We start from the raw sequence: 26487 nt of genomic DNA, 5'->3' as shown, positions 1-26487 counted from the left end.
CGTGATTTGCTCTGCTGCCAATTTTTTGGTGGTCAGAACTTATCTGTTTGGAAAATGAAGGAAGGACAAAGTAATTTAGGGCACAGAAAGAAAATGTTTCCGTGGTGTGACTCGGATTTCCACTCATGGCTGTATAAGATTTCTCTTAACTGGAAATAAAAGAGAGAAAGCCAGCCAAAACTCCATCTATTATATATTTTGGAAACTTGGTTGTTTGTTCCCCATTTTGTATGATGGCTCCTGAGATGAAGGAGCAGGTTCTCATCTATGCTTGGAGCAGGTTTTCATTTATGCTATTTTGGATCCAGATGTCAAATTGGACATTTCAGATTGCACTGATTTTAGCCACATTTCAAAACTGCACTGATTTGGCCCCAAGGAATGAGGCTGCTGGTACTTTATATAAGGTGAAAAGAGAATGAACTTATTTTGTTATGTTTTACATTTTCAAAAATGTTAAAAACCATATTCAACCATTTCCAGGGGGTAACCAAGAAGGAGTTGCTGCAGGAAATATGACAAACAGTCTTGTAGACCTTAAAATCTAACAAATTTATTACGAGATAAACCTTTTGTGAACTACAGTCTACTTCATCAGGGTTATCCTGCATTGCAAACCTCTAATTCAGGGGAACATTTCATGCCTTTGATGAAGTGGGTTGAATTCCTTCCTGATCCTGACACCATGTTGAGCAGCAACTTCCTCCTGAACCTCACAGGTGGGGAATGCTCACTTACACAATGGGGTTAGGCATGGAGAGTATTCATTGACACTATATTTAAAGCACCCATAACAGTCATGGCTTGCCACAAGGAATCCTAGGAACTATTGTCCGCTAAAGGTGCTGGGAATTGTGAGGGGTCTCCTAGTCATTCTTAAGCATCCTTAAAACTGCAGGATTCTTTGGGAGCAAGCCATGACGGCTTAAAACGGTATAAGAGAACTTCAAATGTATGGTGTGGATACTGCCTAAATAAATGAAGCAATTTCTATTGATGTGGGACTCTGGGGGCCATATGGAATATGGAACCCAAGAAACTTTTGGATCAGGGCTGTGGGCCCCCTGTGGATAGAAAGTTAGGTGAATTTCCATTTCATATTTGAAACCACATACGACTTTCTCAATGCCAGATTTCTGCTTAGTAGGATTTCAAGCGAGTCTGACTTTTTTTGGGATTTGCACCCACTTACTGTCAGTGAGTGAAGCCAGACTTCTTTTTTCCCTCTCTCTGGAAGAGATGAAAAACATAACTTTCTGGTTTTCATATGCAGCTAAATATTTTTCTTTTTGGCATTTGGACTCGCGTCTTAACCATTTTGATACATATTTTCCCAAAACATTACCTAAGCTTTCAAAGTAAAAGAAAGAGGATAAAAAGCACCACACAACCACACTGAACAGTATAAACAAAACACTTTACACAACAAGTAAATATAAGTGGTTTGTTTCAAGAGCAAAGCTGGGCAGATGGAGAAGAAAGGTAGGCTTGCTTTTAATTAGCATTTTGCTCCAAGCGATGGCTTTGGTGAGAAGAGGCCCCTTTATGCTGGCATATTGTTTCAATGAGAAGATGGAAAGGATTCTGTTGTTTTCGGGAAGAAACTGATGTCATGCCTGGTGGAACTGGAGATCCATGTTTGTATGGTTCTCTTATATTTTGGGAAACTTATTTTTACACAATACTTTTAGCAGACAGGCTAAAAGTCCTTATTGGTGTTCGTTGATCTGGGTTCCTTATTGGTGTTCGTTTTCCTGCGAAGTGCTGAAATACTTAACTCCTTCAATGATTTACTCATTGCTCCCCTCCCCTTTATGTTTCTAACATACAGACTTCTGATATACATATTTCATTGTGACCACTTAAGTAGGACAGTTTACAACTTGTGTTAGCTGCTCTGTGTGGTGTTAATTTGCGAAGAGGAGACTTTCCCTTTTTATAACTGAATCTGTTACAAACAACAAAGCGCAGGTAGCCCTGATTTCAGATTCCGTTCCATCCATTTCTTGTTGCAAAAGTTGGGCCAATGGATTATAAGTTGAGGTAGTGCTTTTATCTTGCATTTTTATGTTGTGAACCACCCAGAGATCTACAGATGAAAAGTGGTAGATAAATTTAATTAATAATGATGATGATGCTCTCTGGCTGACTGTAGGTCAGGTGCCATTTCTCAGCCTAACCTACCTCAGGTTGTGGTGATGATAACATGGGGCAGGGTCTGAAATGTAATAAAGAAATGAAATTAACCCTATCCTGTCATTTCACTGCATATTTTCCACTCATGATTAGCATAACTGTGGTATGTCCATCTTTCTTTTAAAAAAAAACCCTAATCCAAAAAGAAAAACAGAACAAAAAAAAGGCACAATTGTGGAGGCTGACAGTTAATGCACAGCATCTTATAAAGCAGAAGTTATAAAACTGAAACTCCTCTACCTTTCATCTTTCCTTCTATTAAGATCTTCCGCTGTAGCATGCTGTGACTTTCTAAAAGTAAAAACTCTGCTTTAAAAGCCTCTGCAATTAAAGTCCACATTTCTTACTCTTTTCGGTGTATCTAGGGATTTAATTACAACTCCGCAGTTTGAGAGGACTGGAGCCTCATATCTTCTTGTGTGGACTCCTTGCACTTGTCTTTTGTGATTTATTTTGCTTTTATAGTTGCTATTTTATCCTATGCAGTGATTAATAATAACCCAGAATAACCCTGGGCAGAATGGGAGAGAGGCTGTCCTTTTTTAGACACCATTTGAGATCACAAACAACAACGAGCAACACATGATGCAATTAGTTTGTTTTTATTGCATTCTTTGATAGTATTTTGGATTAACGCCTGTTTGGTTTAATCACCCAGTCCTAGAAAATATTGTATAGCCTCATCACAAAAGATCGTTTATTTAGAATAACTCAATGAACAACTACCGGGGTTCTAGATTTGCCCTTACTCAAATTTCAACAGGGCTGGCCCTACCACTGGGTAGAGTGAGACAGCTGCCTCGGGTGGCAGATGTTGGAGTATTGAGGAATGGCAGTCTGGTGTTGGAGAACAGGACTATATCTGCAGTATGGCCTGCCCTGTGCCCCCTAGATTAACCTGTTGCCCTCAGATACAGTGGAGGAAGCTGGTCTGTCAACCAGTGTTGGGGTATGATTCAACTGCCAGTCTAGTTTAGTAATGATGTTGGCTTCGTCACTGGTCTTTACTTCCACTAAATCATACTACTGTATAACAAAAGTGTCTAATGAAAAACACTGAGCAAAGTTCATGAACCTTCTGGTTGCTTATTAGTCTTATTTTAGACAGCAGTTCAGATAAAAGCAAGATGGGCACAGTGGTACCTCTGGTTAAGAACTTAATTCGTTCTGGAGGTCCATTCTTAACCTGAAACTGTTCTTAACCTGAAGCACCACTTTAGCTAATGGGGCCTCCCGCTGCTGCTGCTGCGCCGCCGCCACACGATTTCTGTTCTCACCCTGAAGCAAAGTTCTTAACCCAAGGTACTATTTCTGGATTAGCGGAGTCTGTAACCTGAAATGTCTGTAACCTGATGTACCACTGTATGGGGAAGGATATGGGATTACACCACTGGCTCCAGTCCCCCGGTCTTCAGGTATTGGTCCCCAGTCTGTAAAGAGTCTTAAAGGTAAAGGTAAAGGGACCCCTGACCATTAGGTCCAGTCGTGACTGACTCTGGGGATGCGGCGCTCATCTCGCTTTATTGGCAGAGGGAGCCGACATACAGCTTCTGGGTCATGTGGCCAGAATGACTAAGCCACTTCTGTCAAACCAGAGCAGCACACGGAAACGCTGTTTACCTTCCCGCCAGAATGGTACCTATTTATCTACTTGCACTTTGCTCTGTGGTTTAACCCACAGCGCCACCCGCATCCCTGTAAAGAGTCTTACATGCATACAAATTGTAAGACACATTTGCTACTTTTCCCCATTGGTTTTACCTAACTGTCGTCTGAATAGGGCTAGTGTGTTTGTTTGAATGGGCAACCACTTGGATGAGCAGGTGGTACCTTGATTAATGTGTAAACATTACAAAACCCTTTTATTGCCCAAATAGGAGACACAGCCATCCTATAAGGATGCCTATCAAAACATCTAACTGGATGTGAAGAGAGGGTCCTTGGGCACCTCCAAATCTAACTGGACACAATTCTAAATATGTAGCTTTCATGCCACTATTATCTGTGTGGGTCTAGGCAAATTAGTAAGTTAATTATGATGCAATGTTGCATGTGTTATGCTTATTATAAGGCTATTGAGAATTGGTATTTGCCCTATATTTTAAAAACACCCCCAAAGTCGCAGAAAGCCAGCAGTAAGTCTTCTGGATGATTCACCAGCTATGGAATCTTCACGAATTATCTCAGTGAATGAGCATGTTTAGCAGCTTGAGCTGCGTTTGTGTGGCTTACTGCTCTTCCTTACCAGCACTCCTACGCAGATCGTACCTTCCCTGGCTGCCATGACTTAACTTGCAAGTCCCCATTTTTGTAGAACTAAAAACTACCTTGAAAGAACAAAATACAGGGTCATTGTTTAATAGTTTGTTGCTGAGAAAACTATGAAAAATTGCTCCCGTTACGATTTTCACCTGCTCCATGCAGTCCCAGTAAATGTGACTGGGGAGCTGCAGGCACTTATAAAATGGCGAGTCCTCTTAACTTCATAAGAAGCAAACACCCAGAACCAAACATTCAATAACTTCTGACTTCTTGACTGCAGCATCAGCTCTCATATCACCATGTTCCCCTCTAGCTAGGACACTGGACAACTCAAACTTATCAAGGTCTGAGTCTTCTCAGAAGATGTTCCCTCCCCCTCCCCTTTGCTTTCTGTGAACCATTTTATTTCCAAATAAGGAATCTACAGCCTCAGGAAGCATCTGCCAAGCTCTTTCAAAACTTTAAATATGGGACAGGGAGCCATCTGGGTTTTCTTCTTCTTCTTTTCCTTTTAAATGAGGCGGTGATGTCTCTTTTGCAGTAAACTTGCTTGCTATTTCAGGATTCTGAAGCCAGTAACTTAACCTGCTTACAGTTCCACTTTTATTTGTCTTCTGCAATCATCACACTGTGGAAATGAATCCACTGCAGTTTAAATGAAAACAGTAATAATAACAAAAGAAATTGTGAATGGACGCTTTCTGAAAAAATGCACCCAGATTTCCCTAACAAGCTAAGACTGCACTTTTTCGGGGCCAGCCCTGTCATGAGACAGAGTGAAACAGTGGTGTCAGGGGCTCAGGAACAGAGGCACAGGGGAGGAAGGAAATGGAGAGCGAAGGGAAAGAATCTGAGGGCAGCGTAGGGGAGTATGACAGCGACCCAAGAGATTCCATGAGCTTCTCTAGCGGATCGGAAGATTCCCAGAAGGAGGCGCCGATGGTCAGGGCAAGGGGGGTCCCAGGGGGGACGCACCAGAAACAAGGGGCCAGCGGGGACTCCCAAAGCAGCAGCGGGAGATCAGGACCAGCTTCCCCACCAGAGCGTAGTGGGGGGGGAAGAGTCCCATGTGTCAGGGCCAGCGTCTCCTCCAGCAGGGAGAGAAGATGAGTCAGGACTGACCACGCCTCTATCGGAGAGTGGGGGAACGGAGGGGAGGTCAGGTCCAGTTAGCCCCCCCGAAGGGGGAAGCAGTGACAAGAGCAGTGTAACGGTCAGGAGGAAGGTTGCCGGCTGGGCGTGCGCGCCAAGTTCGAATGTACAGGCGTGTGAGACAGCAGAAAATCTGGATTGGGAACCAGGTCCTAAAGCCCGCCGGAGGCAGGGGGAAGATTCAGGGGACTCAGCATCAGAAGAGTCTAGGAGCGGCAAGACACCAGCGGACGGGCAGAACCAGAGGAGGAAAGAGCAAAGGAAGAGGTGGAGCAAGGCCAGAGTCTTAAACTGGTGTCTGGGGGGAGGAGATTCAGACGGAGCTTCAGCGGTCTAGAGTTTCAGACGTAGAGCTGTGTGCTGCGGCTGTGAAAGCAGAACTGAACTTCAATAAAGACTTTTGTATATAACAACGAACCGGCGTTGGTCCTTTGTGAGCTGGGACCTCGGGCAGCTCTGACAAGTGGCCTCAGACAACAGATTTGGGGCATCAGGGAAGGGCAAAAAATTGCTAATGGTTTAATTTGTTGTTATTATATTGATACTGCCAGGAAATGGGGACAGACACTTGTGGAATTTTCTGTCTTTGGTGCAAAAAATCTTGGCTAGCCTTAGGTTTTATGCACCCTTGACTTGGAAAAGGGACAGTACATAACTTGTTGCTCTGCCTCAGACAGCAAAATGTATTTAGTTGACCCTGCATGCTTTGAAGATGTACTCTTCAGTGTTCCATTTGTTGGTATAATTTTCTGGTCATTTGTAGTCTTAGATAATCTCTGAAATGTGGTGTTCTCTTTCCCTATTAATATAAGAAATGTAAGGTAAATTTTAGGATGAACATAGGAAGTGGCCTTATACTGAGCCCGACCATTGATCCATCTAGCTCAGTATTGTCTATCCTGATTGGCTGCAGCTGTCCAGGGTTTTAGGTGGGAGTCTGGAGATGCTGGGAATTGAACCCACAACCTTTTGAATTCAAGGCAGATTCTGTACCACTGAGCTATGGCCCTTCTTCAGCGCTACACTAAGCATTCTGGGTACAACCTCAGAAAAAGGAAGTTTAATGAAATATTACTAGAGGCTTAAGAACACAATTCACTATCATTATTCTGCATATTATATGCACTGTGGCTATGTCTGCGGACACTTCTACACAACAGCTTATTGTGGACTTGTTGCTGCTCATGCAAGCAAGCTTTAAGAAGGGCCCATCATTCTCTGTGAGGAGAAGCGTGGCTGTCTGAAGCAAAGTCTTTTGCATTAAGAAGGAAGATCTGAAGGGGACTTCTAAATCCATTCAGCCTCCTTGGGATCAGAAAGTTTGATAAGGCAGCCTTCCCGATCAAAAGAAGACTTCTATGTGGGAAGGAACTTTACACAAGTAAAGATGCATTGCTCTTTAACTCAAGGACTGTCTCTCCCCATATGAACCAACCTGAATCCAGCTCTCATAACCTGAGGTCCTTTGTGTGCCCTCTGCGCAAGAGACCTGGAAGGTGGTAACACCAGACTGGGCCTTTTCTGTGGTGGCTCCCCATTTGTGGAATGCTTTGCCCAGGGAGGCCTGCCTAGTACCTTCATTACATATCTTTAGGTGCCAGGCAAACACGTTTCTCTGTTACCAGGCCTTGGGCTGATTAAACATTCTATGGCCCTTTAAATGTGTTTGTAGGAGTGAGCTTATTAGTTTATTTTTGTTTTGTTGTGCATTTTGTGTTGTCATTTTGCTTTCCCCCCCCCCCTGTGAAGTGCCCTGTGATCTTCGGGTGAAGGTATGCAACCTTAATAAATAGTAAATGCAAATAGTAACTAAAAAAAGTACTGTCCAAATATAGTTAAAAGCTCATTCTTCTCAATTAGCTTGCGTTCACCAAGATTCAATTAGCGTTAGCTACACACACATTTTTGTAGCAGGAGGGGAAAGATACTATAAAGGATTGTGGAAGTTTTATCCCTGTAGCTATGAATGCAGTCCTAACTTCTGCCCTTCATACAAATGGTGCCACATTGTCTGTCTATTTGTTATAGCTTCACCAACGACTAAATAGTTCCTTCCAACCACTGAAATAATTTATTGGTGATCATGATCAGTGCCAGGCCAGATCATTTGTGTCAGCTTAGATGTAGAAACTTTTCATTGAAATGTTTCCCTTCTCTTAGATAATGGGTAGATTGTCCCCAGAAGACTTGAACAGGATGGATAATTAGTACAGCATTCTAAATTATGTGGTGTAGTATGTATATGTGAATATATCTTAAAGGCTCATTAAGTTATATGGTGCTCTGTTTTGCTTAGTTTTACCCTTTTGAACTGATTCTGCATCCAAAAACAACAGAGTGGTGGTGGTGAGGGACCCTTGACATACATTCATATACACACTGTCCGCAAATCCCAAAAGGGTTTAAAATAACAATGCTATTGGAGAAAGTGTCACCTCCCAAATGAAAGATTGGTTTAAAAAAGAATGGGACTTCCAAATCAACAAATTATATAAGACAAAAGACCAAAGTGGGATCCTATTATCATTAGCTGGTCATCTTTTGGTAGTTTTTGTAAAAATGCAGTATTTTCAAAATGTGAGCAAAATTTGGTTTATCTGGTTCATCAGTGGACTTCATAATTATATCACAGCGAAATCTGTTATCAGTTTAATATGTTTTAGAAATGAATCTCAATATATGGTAAATACACATCATGAAAGAAAACTCTAAGAAGAGGGTTATACTTGTGGTGGTTTAGTTTGGAGTCATTTGAACTCCTTTTTATTTTTTAAAAAAGTAACCACTGTTATTTTGCAAGTCTAGTAGACATGACAGTCTGAATTCATTTAAGTTACTTAGATTTATGTTTGATTCGAACATTAGCAGTCTGGGCTAGGCCAATTAACGGCTTCAGCATTTTGTGCTGACAGAACACCCAATGTGTTAAATGGCAGATTTGGTCCTTCTGATAGGCAGCCTGCTGGCAAACGCTGCTAAACATAGTCAGACATATCACAATACAAGCAATGGGGAGTGTGGTGTTTCTCTGACAGGAAGTGAGCACTGTGCACTACAGACATTTCATTTATCAATCTCATTTTGCCCAGAGACTGAGCTGGAGTTCTTTATATTTATCAGCCTCTCCCCAAAGGATCTACTACCCACGGAATCATTTTGTCTGATGGCTGCTGAATTTCATCATGGCCTAATCGTTGGATTATGACATTTTGCAATGAAAGAGGAAAAACACTGACCAAAAATGCAGAGATAGGATTTCCAGAGTTCAACTTATACCAAGAGGGACAGCTCTGCCTCTGTACATCACTGATCTGCGTCAGCCATGATGATGTTATTAATTTGGGATGGGGCAGATCTCTTTAAATTACAGGGTCTAATAAAAGTGAGATTTAATCAATGCTTGGAACGTTAAACGGAAAGTTAGGCTTTAAATAGCTGGACTCAGCTTTCCCTGTCCAGGAAACTGCCTGGCAGAGGAGCCATCAAGAGAACCCAAATTTGTGGTGAGCTTGTCAAAAAGAACAAGGTCTTTATAGATGCACAGGAAAGAGTCAACACATGATTTAAGTGCATTTATACAGTCAGCTATTATAATCCAAAAGAAATGTACATACCTATTTCTCAGTAAGACATCTCTACAGGTTTCCTTAGGTCATCCGTATATAGGTATCTTTCCCCTCTGGCATATTCTAGACTTCCTGGGGCTATTCAGGGATTGTAGGATCCCAAGTGGCTCACCTTTCACATACCAGATCCATATTAATTGGAAAGTGTGCTGTAGCCAAGGCTCGTCACTGGTTTGCTCCTTAAGGCTGGAGTATAAAAATTTAAAGAACATGTTAAATACTTAGGCATCCCGCTAAGTGTTTATGTCAGATCTGTGAAGCTTTCCAGAGCTTTATAGATGACACCCAGCACAGAAACAATGGACATTTCTGCAGTGTTTATACTTCAGCCTTCACCATCCTCCAGCTGGCTGAGGCTCATGGGAGTTGTATTCCAAAGCATGTTGAAGGCACCAGGGTGGTGAAGGCTGTCTGTTCTATATTAGGTAGAGTCATTTGTGGGAAATATACATAATCTCGTTTCATACAAATGGCAACACCTCATATAGAACTTCACTCTTTGGTACCCGGAAGTCGAAAGGAAGAAGACAAGACATTATATTTATACGCAACAGTAGCCACAAGGCTACTGATTGTGAAAAATTGGAAAAGTGGTATTATACCAACAAAAACAGAGTGGCTTGCCAAATTATTGGAGTATTACAATATATCCAAAACAATGGGAGAAATTGGAAGGATCTCAAAAGAGAAGGTAGACAGGGACTGGAAGGTGTTCATATTGAAACCATATTGAAAAATCAGAACTCCTATTAGAATAAACAAGTTCCGTTTTAAATACTGAAATACTAAATAAGATGGATAACAATGTGTAATAGAAAAAGAAGCATGAAATTAGGTTAAAGGTATGTGAAAGAAAGCAATAGAAGTGGAAAGAAATTGCAATTGAGTAGATTGGAAGTCTAACACAAAGGTGGGGTGAGGGGTGGTGGATGGTGATGGGAAAAGGAATTATCTGTGGGAATGAGTGTAGGTATGTTTGAACATTTTTAAGGATTGTATGAAATGTATGTTTGTATGCTTGTATATTCGCAATATGTGTGTATTAATGCTGAACTATTTTAATAATAGAAACTTTTTTAAAAAAAGAACTTCACTGTCTAACAGTCTTTGACAACCTAGTGCCCTTCACGTATTTTGGACTACAACTCCCATCAGCCCCAGCCAGTTCATCTGATTATGTATATCAGGTTATATATGCATCCTACACCATGGCAGAGTTCTTTACTGGAATTTTAATTGCGTGACTCCTTGTGTGATAGATAGCTTTCTTCATTCTCCCACAGACATTCATTCTCCTCCTCAGCAGTTTACAGACAACTTCCCATTTATTTGGGGGTTATGTTCCAAGGCACCGAGCATTTAAATGAAACTGCGTATCTTGGGAACACCTTTGAAAATGCCTGCAAGCACCCTCTAAACCTCTGGAAACCCTTGGAAAACTCTTTTAAAAAAAACCCCCACCAAATTCCACCACAATCGCTCCCTCCAAACCTCCTTGCTCAAACTCCAGCTGTCCACAGGCCTCAAAGGTCAGTGCAAAAGCTCCTGGGATTGCACTTGCAAAGGCTTGTGGGATTGCTAGACACTATTTTTGTGCCATTTTTGCTAATTTCACATTTTTAAGGGCTGTTTTTGCCCCTTTCATGCCACTATTTGGTTCATGGCAATGAGCACATGTGCGGTGGTGCGTGCCTCAAACGTACGTAAATGGGAAGTTGCCTATAAATGCAATGCCTGTCTCTTGGAAGCTTTTTTTTTTTTTTTTTTTGCTAAACCAGATGCAACTTTAATCAGCATCTGACTTCCCTTCCTTGTTGTTTCGCTTTACAAAAAAATATATAGCCATGCTCTCCCCTGATTCAGATCAAGACTGTCCTGTGGCAGAGGAGGGGAGTGAGGCACACTGTGTTCAAAGTGTGAAGCACATAAGTGGCATAAATCAAGTGAAAAACGGCTTGCACAGGGATAAACTTAGACAGGGCCACCCCTACTGTTTGACACAGTGAGGCAGCTATCTCAGGTGGTAGATGCTGGGAGATGGGGTGCGGGACTGGGTGTTCTCTGTGATCTGCTCTAGATATCCTAAGTAAATTGCTACCCTCGTGCATAGCAGAAGATGCTGGTCTGTTGCCAGTGGTGAAATAAGATTCATCTGGAATGGGGGGGGCAGGATTTTGCCCTTCATCCTCAGGCAGCAAAATATTTCAGGCTGGTCCTGCTGAAAGAATATATGTGACTGATTTTAAGCACATGTTGTTCTGCTGTCATCACTCTGTGTACTTACTACAGCTATGTAACTCTGCAAAGTTGGCTCACAACTATTGCACCTCCTGTTTGTTGGTGGATATGATCTATCAGCATGTAATCATGCCATTTCTGTTTTTCCTGTGTTCAGTCTTCCTTAAACATAAAGGAAACTTGATGAATCCCTCCTGTTGAAAATGCCTTTGGATTATATCGGAAGACAAGACAACTTTGATCTGCTTTGAGCTTGGATGGCTCTTTTGATATTTCAGAAGGAAAGGCTGTGAAAGTTATGAGTCTTTATCTCTTGGAAGGACATCAAAACAAAACCCACTAGAACACTCAAGCTAGGATTGAACTAGATTTGAGTGGCTCCTTTTAAAGTTAAAAGCAGGCTCAAGAGGCCCTGCTTTGGATTGGGACCTGGCGTGATACATGAAAGGGGCACTTTAACCCTTCACCCCCCATGGTATAAATCTGGATTGTCCCCCGCCTTCTATTTGCATTAGAAGGAAAGTCTACTTTTGTGGCTGCTGTTTACTTTGTAAATGTGATTCACTCGATCGGAGCTGGTGCCTGATGTTGCTTACTTTGTTCCCTGTATCACCTGGCTCTGATTGTGGAGATACTGATGGAAACACACATAATATTGTGGGGTGCCTAGAACCAATGGGGCCTGGTCCAGTGGACAAATAGGACACCAACCTGGAGCCCTCCTGTCTTCTTACTTAAAACAACTTCAAGGGGTGGTCCAGGACTCCAGGCTGTCTGCTTTCTCCTCCTTGATCTCAGTTTTGCTCTCGTAGAGAACCCAGGAAGGAAAAGTGTCAGTTGGAAGGTGATTAACTACATGGAAATGGCCGAGATGACTGGCAGAATCCGGGACCAGGGAGAGGAGTTGGTGGAAGAAGATTGGAAAAATTTTAAAGAATATCTAAAGAAATACTGTAAAATTTATGAATGTTAAATGGACGTTGGATGGAAAATAAGTGGTGTTGGTAAAAAGATTAATAAGAATATGTAAATATAGATAATGAGGGAAAATGTATTTTCAATATAGGTTAAGATCTTGAGTAAAGTTAAGGATAGAAGGTAAGGATTTGCTGAACTAAATATTTGAACTGGAATACAAAAAGGGAGGTGTGAGGAGGTCAAGAAACTAGTGATGAAGTATGGGACATGAAAACTTTAATCTTTTTTCTGTTCTGTTTGTTGGTGTTTTTTTGTTCTTTTTTCTTTCTTACTAAATGTCTTTTTGTTCTGTATTTTTATTAATTGTTTAATAAATATTACTTTAAAAAAAGGAAAAGTGTCAGTTGACTGAATGACACTCCTTAGCACCACTGCTCGGCCTTCCAGCATTTTTGTAGGGTAACCACAACCCATTTGAAACATATGAGATTCAAACAGGCAGTAAAGCCTTTTAGAAAAAACAGCAAGCATTTATGCAGCCCAAACAATGCAGAATGAAGCACTTCAGGGCAAGTGTCTTTGCACAGGGCAAACGTCTTTGTTCTTCTGCAAAAACGTGGCATTAGGATGTTCAGTTCCTGGAGGAATGTTGTTGAAACAAGTTTCTTCTTCTGAGCTTCCTAAAAGAAACAATCTGTGTCTACAATTCCAAGTGCTTCTGTTTTTGAAAAAGTGACACAAACCCACTTCGCTGTTGCAACAGTAATAAAGAATTACATGCCATTTGTATCTATTTACACAATGTATTTAACCTGTCTCCGCTGAGTATTCAGAGGCTCAGACATACAGAATTTGCCATTATTGTCCATTATAATGTACAAATATTATCAACTGAGATTCTAAGTCAATTGCCATCTGAAGGTTTATATTGCTTCATGCTGGCTGCTGGTTTTTGTATTAGAGTAGTAATGGAATTAGTATTTCATTACTATACATTCTAATATTGTTGTGGCTTTAAATGTTGTTGTAAGCTTCTTTATTGAGAAGCTTTCTCAAAAAGGCTAGGTAGAAATTCATTAAATAAATAGCTGCGTATACATCTGAAAAAAGAGGGACGTGGGTGGCGCTGTGGGTTAAACCACAGAGCCTAGGCCTTGCTGATCAGAAGGTCGGAGGTTCAAATTGCTGAAATGGGGTGAGCTCCCATTGCTCGGTCCCTGCTCCTGCCAACCTAGCAGTTCGAAAGTACGTCAAAGTGCAAGTAGATAAATAGGTACCACTCTGGTGGGAAGGTAAACGGCATTTCCGTGCTCTGCTCTGGTTCGCCAGAGGCACCTTAGTTATGCTGGCCACATGACCCATTGGCTCCCTCGGCCAATAAAGCGAGATGAGTGCCGCAACCCCAGAGTCGGCCATGACTGGACCTAATGGTCAGGGGTCCCTTTACCTTTATGTCTGAAAAATACTTACTTGACTTACAAATTTTCCCAGTTGGGTAAGCAAGCACATTAAAGATTTAAAATGTCAAAAGTAAGAAAAATGGGGCTGAAAATTTTGACTGGAATATCCATGCAGGGCAAGGTTTAGGATGCAATCCTGATCCCAGCCACTGCCCAACAGGACTTTAACAAAGTGGTGGTTCCATTGACACATCCTTGGCCCTTCCTTGATGCCATCACACAACAGCGGTGGGGCTGGCTCAGAATTTAATGGATGCCTCTGATCACCCCCCCCCCCCATGGAGCTGACTGTATCGTGTTAGTGTGGCCTGTGCTGGCTACTCCTGGAGTAGAAACTTTGGGTTGTTGTTGTTGTTTTTAATTAGAAGTAAGATACTAATCCAAGTTATTCTAACCCAAGCTTTCCAGGAATACTATTTATTGCTGAAATTGTTCCATCCAGGACATTAATTAGTCCGTTTCTTGACAAAACTCTGTGTAGCTTGAGGAAAAGAGGAAGAAGGGAGAAGCTGTGCTGTGTGAAACATTTACCCTTTTAGCAGAGTTCAAAGTTTAAAATGTCTGGCTAAGCGCCTAGTTTTTGTATGGCTGTTTGTTTTTGTCAGCCCCTTATATTATATCTGGAATGATGGCAAAATTGCATGAAGAGAAAGTGAGAGATTGTGGGAAACTCTTGCCTGGCAAATGGTAGTAAACAAATCATTTTAAAAAGGGAGACACTTTCACTCAATCAGCTTAAAATGCTCTTGATAAAGAGGATGCAACAGGAAGCGAATTCCAAAATGAACTATAGCGTGAAGTCAGTAGCTGCCTTTATGTATTATATGGGAAAGTTCCTACTCTGAGAGGATCCTACGTGTAGGTTTTTGGTTAGCAGACCTGGATGTCAGGGTGGGCCAGGGTGAAGCTATGTGATTTCAGGAATGGCAACTGCAGTAGCTCTGCCCTCCTGCCCCTTTGATTGTATGGAGAACCTCCAGAACATATCCCTCCCACTCCACACAATTTGGTCACTGCCTGTATATTAGACCAGCAGTTTCCCAAACTTTCTTTCCCTATGGACCATTGAAAAATTCCTGATGTTCATGATGGACCACTTAGTGCTAAATGCTGCATGGTTTTTCGTTGTATTTTTCTCGCTTCTTTTCTTTCCTGCATTGTATCCTATTGTCTTACAACTTGAATTTATATATAAATTATAATAATAAAAATTAAAATACAAAATTAATAATCAAGGTGAATATTTAATGTGCCACTCCAGCCATTCACAGCCACTGCTCCTGCCGTTCTTCACAAAAACATTGTGGACACCTGGATGAAGCTCATGGAAAACTGGTGGTCACAGTTTGGGAACCTGTGTTGTAGATGATTGAGATAAATGTGGTACTATACTGAATATTTTTCACTGGACTGTAATAGGATCTTGTGAAATTTATTTGAACCAAACAGAAGTAATATTATGGCAAAACCAGGAAGCACTCTGAACAGGAAACTACCGTACAACTTTGTGACTCCCCTCTGTAAGACGGGGGGGGGGGGAGAATGGTGGGATTTGTAGTTTGTGAGACTAACTCCCCAAAAGTAAAACTCCCAAAATTTCTCAGTTGTCCCCCCCCCCCGGCATTTCCTATGCATGGGCTGGAGGACAAAACAGGATTTAGGATGATCACGCTGATAATAAAAAACTGAGGTGCTAGACACAATTATAGCCAGTACTGCTGATAGGATCTATAGATCTAAGAATGTATGTGAGTAAACAAGTTAGGTTTGGGTCTCCAGAGGCAATAGAAAATTGATAATATACATATGCCAGGAAAAGTACACTTGTTTCTTCCATTCGTTTTAAGACTGAAAGCCTCAGTTGCTTCATATTTTAGTTCTTAAAAACCAGGTTCGTTTTGCTTCGTGTATTAGCTTTTCATTTGTTTTGCTGTTCCAATCTGTTGTCTTCCACCGATTCCAATGAAAAACTCAGTTGCTTTTCTGATTCTGTGACTCGCTGTTTTCCTGGGAATTGGCCTTTTTGAGCATTCTACTACATCCTGCCAAGGAATCAGACCCCCCCTCCCCAAATTTCAGGCAGTAAGAAAACGGCTAGCTCTGTTTTAAGAAGTAATTTTAAAAGACACAGAGACAAATATAATTTCATTTTAGTCCAAGCGCTGGACATCAATAGCACATTAGCAGGTGATCCTTTCAGTGATCCTCTTGCCTCGCTGTGGAATGGTGAGGTGAGGAGGGCTCCTGAGCGCAGTCTCTGGTGCTGTGGGGCCCACTATGCCCCTGGTATTCTAGGGAGCTGCGTGTGATGAAACAGGCTCCCCATCTCTGATTTAGAGCCTTGTATGATTTCATCGTGAATTCACTCATATACTAAAATCACTTAGCCTTCCAACAAGGATGTCCCTCAATTTCCGGTTTTAAAGCCCATAACACACACTTTGTCATGTGCTATTAGTTACAGAACATGTCACAGGAGGGCAAATGGTGGTCATTAGCAGAGGTTCCTGGGATGGTTGTTTTTGCTATCTCTCTTTTTCCTTTTGGTCCCCTCACATTTAACAGCTATTTCATGTTTTGCCTGCAGGCTAAAACCTTGACTTATGCCAGAAGCATTTCTACTTTCTCTGCTATACACGCCCCATGCCTCCCCCCCCATTAACACTTTTGTTTTTAAAATAAAATGGCGAAGCCGTGTGCAGAACAGAGAATGTAATTGATGTTGAACACTTGCAAAATAATTGCATTGGATGAACAGCTGGTTAATGCAGTGCCAACGAGAACGCAGAATCACCTTCAGTTTCCTAGAATACAGGTAAAATAAAGTTAGGGAAAGCTTGTTAGCTTGTTGGAGTTGGAGCATAGATTCCAAGTACATATTGTGAAACTTGGCTAAAGTCTGTCTATCTGTTTGTGTCGTGTGTGTGTGTGTGTGTGTGCATGTAGTTGGGGGGGATTGGTATAAAAAACGAGATGCTGGAACTCCTATATGCAGAAAGTTTCATAGGTGCTAGTGCAAAATGACTGCCATAAGAAGCAGGGAAAGAGGGGGTGGTACTTCATACCTGTGAGTGCTGTTACACACAAAAAGTCATGTATTAGTGTGAGATCTGCTATGTAGCTCTGCCTCACTCTGTGCAATAGAAGCATTGGTCCTCATAAGGAGAGATTCCATTCATAGGTGATATCCCCAGGAGAGCTTCCAACAGCACAGGGCCAAACTGCACATTCTTTTAATCATGTAAGTGCAATATTTTCTTTTTACAAACAGGTTGGGATCCTGGCTTGGAAGCTGTGGGCTGTAACCTCTCGCTCCATGTTGTGGTCCTGATCTGGATCCAAGCCCCCACGTCTGCATACTTGCCTTGGGGACAACAGCTCCTCTTTGCTTTAAAGGGTAAACCACATCATTAACGCAATGTGTAGTTTGGTCCAAAGATACACTGGACACAGAATAAGTCAAGATGGTTTGCATCTCCTTAAAAAGAACAAGTACAGAACACATTAAAAGTCCTATTAGTGCAAGCAAGGTCATAGGTGTTGTTTTGTTATGAACTGTTTATTATGGTTCTCAATCATGTACAAATGAACAAAATGTAAAACATTAATAAGGTTATTCTCATGTATAGTCTCCCACACCCTTGTGCGACTATACCACCTCTGGCACTGGAAGAGTAAATTAAACATAGGAAAAAAGGTAAAACTTTTTTAAAGGAACGCAATAATTTTTCAGCTGCTTCTCTCCTCAGCTAGTATACAACCCTAAGTGTTTGCCCCTCATCACATCTATAAAATTGTCTTCCTTCTCATGTTTTACCAATGCCCCTAATCTGTGGGCTCCTTGGTCTAAAAAGGTTTGTAAGCCATGATCCCATGGAGATTTCTTTGATTTCAAGGTTCTTAACCTCATTGTGACTTTGTTGCTTTCCAGCATTTAGGCACCCATCCTGCATATCTTGGGGATTATTTAAAAATATTATGCCAAATGCAACAAAACTGTGGGTGTCCTCCTCTTTTCACAGGGTATTGTGTTCATGTCTCTTTTTTTCTGCACCTGAGTGCTGCAATTATTTTGTTTCAAGTTATAATACAATGCACAACATTTGCTTGCAGTTTGTAGATGTGCTCCTACTGGCCACTGGATGTCACTATTGGTCTTTGCTAAGTAATTCTGTAAAAGTTTCAGAAGCTCTTAATATGGTAGAAAAACAAAGATTATTCCTGGTTTCCTGACTACGGTGAGTATCGTTATTATATTCCAAAATGTGTATTTGTAAATAACTGTGGGGAAATACAGAATAGTATATTAGATTATATTTAATGTAACAGTGAAGCAAATTGAGAAAAATATTGTACATGACTTCATGCACATAGGTAACAGGCTAGTAATATTTCCTGTAATGTTGTCTTCTTGGGATTAAATTGTCAATAAGAGTGCCTGGAACCCATAACGAAACCTGAAAATAAACTGATTATTCTTCATGCATCACAAAAAACCTTACAAAACAAGTGGAACCAATCAGTACAAAATTAAAGCAATGATAACAATTCTGATATGGGAAATGATTCTTAATTGAAACTTGGTGAGGTGTTTTCAGCCTGTCACAGTGCCAGCAATAACTCTGGGTTTTAAAATGTGGAACATGTTCAGATTTCTTTACTGGGCATCACTGTGGGTGTCAGGAGTCAGTCTAACAGAGACCATGATGGCATCTAAGGAAGAGGCTTGGGATCCCACAGAAGGTTCCAACACATCTGAGGAGCCATTTAAGTAACCTGGATACTGGGAAATCTACTTACTAGACTTCAGATGACTATGGGATGGTCTTATCCTAGTAATCATTTCATGTGGAACTGACACAAGAATCCACAAATACTTGAAGTTCATCCATTTTCCCACTTTGCTATTCACAATTTTGAATTGGAAATTTCAGTGCCAGATACGGATTTTGAATGTGATGCTTTCAGCTCAGGATTATACATTCTATTGCTTTGGACTCATTTTGATTTTGACAAACTTCAGTGTGGAACATTTTCCTGAAATGGAGAAGTTTGAAAACTACTGTGGTACACCATTGCATGTCTGCTGTCAAGATTGACGAATACGAAATGTTACGCTGTTATAGATCAACTCCCAGGTATGGAGAAAATATCAGCTGCCATATATCATACATTGAAATTAAAAAACCATTGGATGCCTAAAATAGTGACATTTAATATTCAGAGAAGATTTGAGCACCCAGTGGACTTGTGGATAGTGTTTTTATTTTAAATAATGGCAAAGGAGATTTTTGAGAAGCATCTTTAGGAGCAAGTTCATTTCAATTCTGAACTGTTAACAGCAATCTGAGGTATTTTTGTTGTATAAACGAATTAAACACCACACCTTTTTTTCTAACAGGTTGCAGCAGTTAACAACAAATCACAGCACTAATTTTTGACAAAATAAACATGTTTACATCCTTTTTGAAATCCAGAGATGTTGACTTCTCAACCTCCTCTGACAGGACATTTTGGAACTTAAGGAAGAATACCGTACATTTTTTTCTGCCTGAAGCAAAGGAAAAGATGATTCTCTCTCTCTCTCTCTCTCTCTCTCTCTCTCTCTCTCTCTCTCTCTCTCTCTCTCTCTCCTTGTACAGAATCTGACCAAACTGGCTGTTGAATCTTTCTTTGATAACTCAGGTAGAATGGTGGCTGGACTGCTGTTGTTTTGTATCAGCTGCCTCCTGAGGCAGACGCCCCACTCTGCCTAACGTTAGGGCTATTCCTACTAAGGAAGCTGTGCAGTGAAGCCCTGGTAATAGCAGCCACAATCTAAACTGACACACGGAAGAAACAACAAACAGTACCTGTTGATCTGACCTCAGTTGATTGTCAATGACGGCTACATGGCCACTTTAATCTATAAAGACAGTTGCCCTCAGTGCTCTGACAATAGTTTTTCCAGTTTTGTTACCCATCACTGCACTTTTTGACAATTCTAATAGATCTTTTCTGGAAAGGGATGCTCAGAACTATTAACTCAATATTAATATTTCATATACAAAAATGAAATAAAGCTGTAACATTTTGTTTTCCTTTCCATGTTAAACAGGTTTCTAAGCCATGCTTTTAATATTTTTTAAATATATATATTTTTACTGGAAATTTCAGTACAGAAAGAAATGACATATACAGCAACATGCCATCAAAATTAAATAAGTACATCAAGACAAGATAAAGCATATATATAAGGTATAACAAGAAAATGTATAAATAAAGGAAAATTGAGCTTAAATATACTTGTAAAAATGAAACCAAGAAAATCATTTCATTTAAGAAAATGGAAGAAGGGGGGTTTTTCAGTAAAAATGTTTCAGTATGCTATAGTGAATAAACAAAAAATAGCTGTATTAAGGGCATGTTATGTAATCAGACAAGAAAAGGGCAATATGGTAGAAGCATGTGCTAAGGGAGGGCTCCCATCATTCTTTTTATTTGATATATACCTGGAGGTCACAACCATTCTGCACAGAATGTATCTTTGTTGGATTTTAACTTTGTCAATTTTTCCATCCATGCCAAACTTGGGCATAGCTCAGTCAAGTTTCCATTAATCTGCTTCCAATTATGAGCCACCACAATGCATGTTGCTGCAAAGAAAGAGCTTTAACGGGTCTTTTTTATTAAAAAAAAACAGCCAACAACAATCTTAGCCTTGTCAACAAATTTAGAGAGCAATGCCATGAGTTGGTCAGGCATTAAATTCTGTCCAGGGATCGGCTGGATTTCACAAAATATATTTCCCCAAATATTCTTTGATCACTGGACATGTCCACCACATATGGAAAAATAAACATGCCTAACTCTCCATACCCTCTCCAGCAACTGTTACTTTGAGCAGTTCCACTTCGGGTGTGGAGTTGGGTACCATCTTTGGGGCTCCCTTGAAGGAATGACACCAGAGTTTGTCCAAGGAAGAGAGAAATGGATTCCACTCTCAGATCTGAACCTATTTTTCAGAGCCAGGGCTTTAGATCTTTTTTTAGCAAACCAATGTTAACCTTTCCCCCCACTTTCTCTCTTTAATGGAACACAGTTTGTCTCTCTCCCCATGTCCTCATTTTGCAATTTGCTCTTTGCTCTGCAGTGAAAAAGGTCAAGAGTAAAGGCATTAGAGACAGCAAATGAATGCAGATCCCAGCTGAAAGGAACGGGAATCCATAATAGTTTCCAGCATTTATAGTATGAAGATTTTGATGCAGTTATTTTTTATATTTTTTTGTAAAATGCTATGTAAAAATTAATTGTTAATCCTGTTAGGAGTGGAGGAGTGCTTTTCAAAATAAACAACAGGTTTGTTTTTAAACTCCACACAGACTCCCAGGTTTCTAGAGAATCTTAGCCTTCTCCATTGGCATTCTGCAGATGAGAAGTTTTTCCCTGCCTGTGACCATATCATGGAGGGTCAGGAATGCAAGAAGTTAAAGTGTAGAAATTATATATAATTTGTAGCGCTCTGTGTTACCTTTGTTTCTTCCAACCCTGCTTCCTTCTTAAGGGCAACAATACATTTTGCTATGATTGGTTAACTTTTCTTTCACCCAAACCCTAATCTGTCTTCCATTTTAAGGGGGGAAAGTGTGTCCTGCTATGATTGGTTAATCTTTGTTTCACTCCACCTTGTGACCTGAAGTAGTCACACCATTGCATAAATTTTACAAGTGGGCTATAAATGTGCAATTAACTATTATGTTAAGGCTCTTCAACTGGGTTCAATTGGGCTTTTATTCTGCATCTTCTGGAGGGTAGAGAATTTTCATTTCAAAACACAAATCAATTGTCTGGTGTTATTGATCTTCCAGTGCTGTGTAAAATCTGAGTTATCCTTGTACTTCTTTATCAACTCAGGCAAATATTAGAAGCTTTTCTATATTTGAAAAATCATCCTGATATGAGCAAGTTTGGATTGTGACATTGTAAAGAAATCTTACATATTTAAAAGACAAAGTACAGCAGATAGGCTTGTTCATAAATCACTGGAATCTGAAATATGAATGTAATTTTAAACTGTATATATTATTTTCATTGATATAAGTCTGACTCATTGCTACAGTTGAAATTTTCAAATATTGCATATTTTCTATGCTATACATATTTGGGTTTAAATATAGGATGATTTAATAGTAAGGTTTTTGTATGTATTTTTATAACTGTAATTATGTAATTAAAATAACATTGTAATTAAACAACAACCTCTGTTTCCTTGAATTCAGTTCCTTGTGTCTGTCGACAAACCTAACTTCTGATTAATCATACTGGTCAACATAGATTCTGATGGGCTTTACTCACTGCATCTAAATGCCTTGTTGGTCTTGGTTACAATCAACTCCAGGGAAATTGGAAGGTAGCAGAGTCATAACCTATTACCCTAGCTTTATCTCTCCCCCAGAAGATTCCTAGAAGAGCTCTATTCAGATGTTGTATCATTTGTGTTAAAATCAATGCCCTAGGATGAGGGCATGAGTACTGCCTCACCCACTCCCAGTGTCCCTGTTCCCACTGGCTTCACTTCTAACCTTCTCAGGAGCAGTGCAAAGGTCTGAAGAGAGCTTCTAAATGCATTCAGATGAATGTCTCCAAGTACTAAGAAAGAAGCCTGGTTCCTGGTCATGGGGAGGCTTCAGCTGCACTTAGAAACCATCTGTAAAGCATCACCAATCAGAGGGACTATGACCTGGACACTAGTTGCAGACACCCACCCCACCCCTGCTTCCTACACTAGTTGATTATAACACAGATAATGTAATACCCAGAGATGCCTTATTCCCGGGCGATGGGGGACATTCTTGAGGGATGATGTGATGTGTCTAGTCCCAGTGATATAGCTGGACACCCATCTAATTTGACTTACCTGAGGTGCCAGGAAATAGTCATTGGATGCAAAATTATTGAAAGAAGTAAACGCAAAGAAACATTTTGAATCAGCCAGCCCATAGAATTTTGGTTTTCTTAGCACAGTATTGGGATTCCTTGAACAATTTGGATTTCCCTTAGTTCAGTGTAAAGCAGCAGCTTTTGTTTATATGCAGTCAAGACGGCAAAATGATCTGAAGAACAAACCAGCATTTGCCTAGCTGTAATACTTTTTATTTCTTTCTTTTAAAGGTTTTGCCCTGGCTAAAGTTATCTTGTTCTGATTGAGCATCTTTCCAGGAATTAGGGCACAATGGGAGAAGATAGCCCAAACTGTCTTGCTGTTTAAAAACTTTTATAAAAGTGCACGCACACACACACACACAAATTATAGAGAATAGAATCAATTTTCTCAGTAGGGAAGAAAGCAGGGATGTATTATTTAAGAAAGATATACAGCCAATGTGATAAAAGTATCTTTCCACCACATCTTTTGGTCAGGTGCTCTGTGCATATAAATGTTTCAAGTTAAGCTTTAAGATCAAGGGGAATTCTGTAGGGAACCTGAGTTCCTGGAGACCTGCTTGCTGGAACAACTCGGCAGCACTGACTACCCTTTTTTATTATTATTTCATTATTAAGGATGAGAGGATGAATCATTTTCTGGTACACATTAGTTCTTTGCCCGCCATTAATTTTCACCCATGATTCTAAAGAACTCTAAAGAAGCAAAGTGTGTTGGATATCTTGCACAGATATTTGGCCTAAAGGTTGGGTTAGCTGCTTCCCATGTTTTAGTACAAAGTTTTACATCAGTGGCTTGGTGGAAACGGGTAAGATTTCAACTTTTCGCAACAAGTAAGGCGTTGTCAGCCTCCGATCACACTCAAGCAAAATTGTATTCTGTGTGTGTGTGTGTGTGTGTGTGTGTGTGTGTTATCCTCACTTTCATTCTGTGTCTTGGGGAAGATGTTATTTACTTATTTTTGGCATTTATATGCCACACAATTAACCATGTCCTCTAGGCAGGTCACAAATTAAAATCAACAAAATTCAAATACAAGCAACAAGCTGCTAAAAGAGTCAATACGAAAGCAGTACTAGCACAAAAAATAGCACAAAACCATAAAAAACAGCAGGGCTTTTTTTCCTGGGGGTACACAAGCAGCACTTGCATTTTAAAAAGGGGGGGGGTTAAAAGTGTGGCACTTACTGTGACAACTTCATGGTGAAAACCACCACCTTTTTTCAAAAAAAGCACTGTCAAACACAATATTTTATAACACTTAATCGATAAAACCCTCTAAACAGTTTACATAATGCAATACAAAATATTCATTAAAATACAGGTAAATGTTAAAAACAAGTTCACATAAAATTATTTAAGTAGAAATAAAATTAGCAGGTTTAAAACAAATATATATAATAAAACTCCATGTCAAAATTACTTGTAAAAGAATGTCTGCTTAGCCTGACAGCCCAAATGTAGAAATTATTTTTATATTTTAACCATGTTTAATGAGAAATGCCATGTATGTTATAACTACTACTTACTGGACTTTTTAAAAAATAATAATAACAAAGTGCAATTAAGTTGCATCCATGCATTACTTCTAAATCCTAATGACTTCTAAACTCTGGCCTTGGGTAGACCTGAAGCATTCGAACACTACAGGAAAAGTTGTGGCACCTACTGATTCATCCTAATGCTCGGAAGGAGATGCCAGGGAGCTTTGGGGGGGGGGACAGAGGTGATCGCATTCTGTATCATTTGGAGAATTTACACACCCACATTTTCTCTTACAATGCCCTCATGCAAAATGCAAAGCTAACAAGGACTGATCCATATTCCATGGAGCTTAAGAAGTCGACTCTCTCTTCCGCTGACTCTGGAGAAGAGCAATTACAGTGACGCTTGATTCCACTACACCTGATTTTTTTAAAGTAACAGTCGGTTGTGTGTGTGTGTGTATGAGAGAGAGAGAGACAGACAGACAGACACACACAGAGAGAAAATCTTTACATTCTCCTTCCATTATGCTTCCGTTGCTTATCTACCCCCACCCCCAATTATTTAATATTCCACATTCCCATGCCTTAACACACTGTTACAATTCCAGTGTAACTTGGCTGTAACACTAATATATGTCTTTTGTGACATTGTTCTGGCATAGATGTTGGTAGGTATACGCCCTTCCAATCGTTTTATTTATTTGGCACAGCAAGTCTTAAGGGTCATATATATGTACTGGATAGCTCAGTTGGTTAAGAGTGTGGTGCTGATAACACCAAGGTTGCAGGTTTGATCCCCATATTGGACAACTGCATCGTAGGGGTTAGACTAGACTAGACCTCAGGGCCCCTTCCCACTCTATAATTCTGTGATTCTATGAAGTGGACATAGAGTGGCCAGATCCAACACAGAGAGCAGGGCACCTGCACCTTTAATACATGCGTAGAAAGGGAATTTCAGCAGGTGTCACAAAATACTCAAATGACACCTATTGAAGTTCCCTTTTATTTGTATTTTTTAGCTTGGAATGGCATGAGAAAAAGACATTTTCCATGCTGCCCCACTAGCTGTGTGATCCAGCACTCAGTTGAGGCCGGTATTGTGCAATTACTCCACATGATGAAGATGCTGAACTGGTATGGCGCTGTCCAACTTTCTCACCAACTATAATAAAAGAAACTTTTATCATAAAAACATAGCTGCCTTAGAAATTAATGCATGCATCACTCAGGGATGGATAGCAAAGATGGTTTATTTTCCCTACCCTGGCTTTCCTATAGCTGACACTCACCAAATGATGACTTTTTTTTTTTCTAGCACAGCTAAATAGTTGGTGTATTTAAAAATGAATAAATGTAAGATGAATTTTAGTAGGTAGGCACAGCATACCACAAATAAGCAAGAAATATAAGTAAGAATTTTAAAACGTGTACTTTTATTATGCATAGTTGCTTTTAAATTCTGTTGATGGGATCTATATTTGTTAATTTGCTATATTTGATAATTGTCTTTAAAGGTTGTTGACTTAAATATTTTATACTATTTCATGTAAACCACTTAGCTTTTTTTTATTAAGTGATTGTTACATTTTGTTAAACAATTTTTGTTACACTATTTTATGTAAACTGCTTAGATTTTTTAAATTAAGTGGTCTATAAATATGATTTAAAGAATAAACTATCACTCTAGGCAAAACAAATGACTGGCAATGATAAATTGCATTGGATGAAGATATCATATAGGTTTGTGTTTATTCCTGTTTCAAGATTTTGACGTTAATTTGCCAGAGGCATATTCCTTTTAAAACTCAGCATCTTTTCCTCAAAGGTTCATATATTGTCTCATTTTCATGAAAGTTCTATAGCAGGGGAGCTACAGTCTGGAAATGAAAGGTAACTAACCTAGAGCACTACGTGAACCTATTTCCTTTTTAAAGACAGCTTTAAGCAGAACAGTTTGGAGTCACAGCTCTACAAACTGAACATAGCCTAATGTTGCAATTCGGGATTTTACATTTTAAGGAAAATTTATCAACTTTCCAAAACAATGTGTGAACTGAGCACACAGACCGCCTTCAAAACTTGCACTTATCTGAACCAGATTATTTGTACTTATTTGTAAACCATGTTTCCATATAATAGAGGAAGGTGTGAATAAAATTAATATATTACTGAAAATGGCATAGAGAAAATACACAATATATGGGTAATCTACTTGCAAAATC

The 26487-nt window shown here is 40.0% G+C and overlaps 1 long non-coding RNA gene across 1 annotated transcript in view; it reads left to right on the top strand.

Moving 5' to 3' along the window:
* LOC309540715 overlaps window positions 1-22089 on the top strand; it is a 36404-nt gene extending 14315 nt beyond the window's left edge. The window contains exons 3-4 of the long non-coding RNA XR_014223421.1: window positions 17966-18090; window positions 19254-22089. This is a non-coding gene — a long non-coding RNA (uncharacterized lncRNA). The remainder of the gene's footprint in view (window positions 1-17965; window positions 18091-19253) is intronic.
* Window positions 22090-26487: the final 4398 nt, after the last annotated feature.

The sequence above is a fragment of the Podarcis vaucheri genome, assembly GCF_965113315.1.
Source record: "Podarcis vaucheri genome assembly, chromosome: 9".
Lineage (NCBI taxonomy): Eukaryota > Metazoa > Chordata > Lepidosauria > Squamata > Lacertidae > Podarcis > Podarcis vaucheri.
Note: the sequence above shows the minus strand (reverse complement) of the source record. Positions and strands in the feature narration are given on the sequence as shown.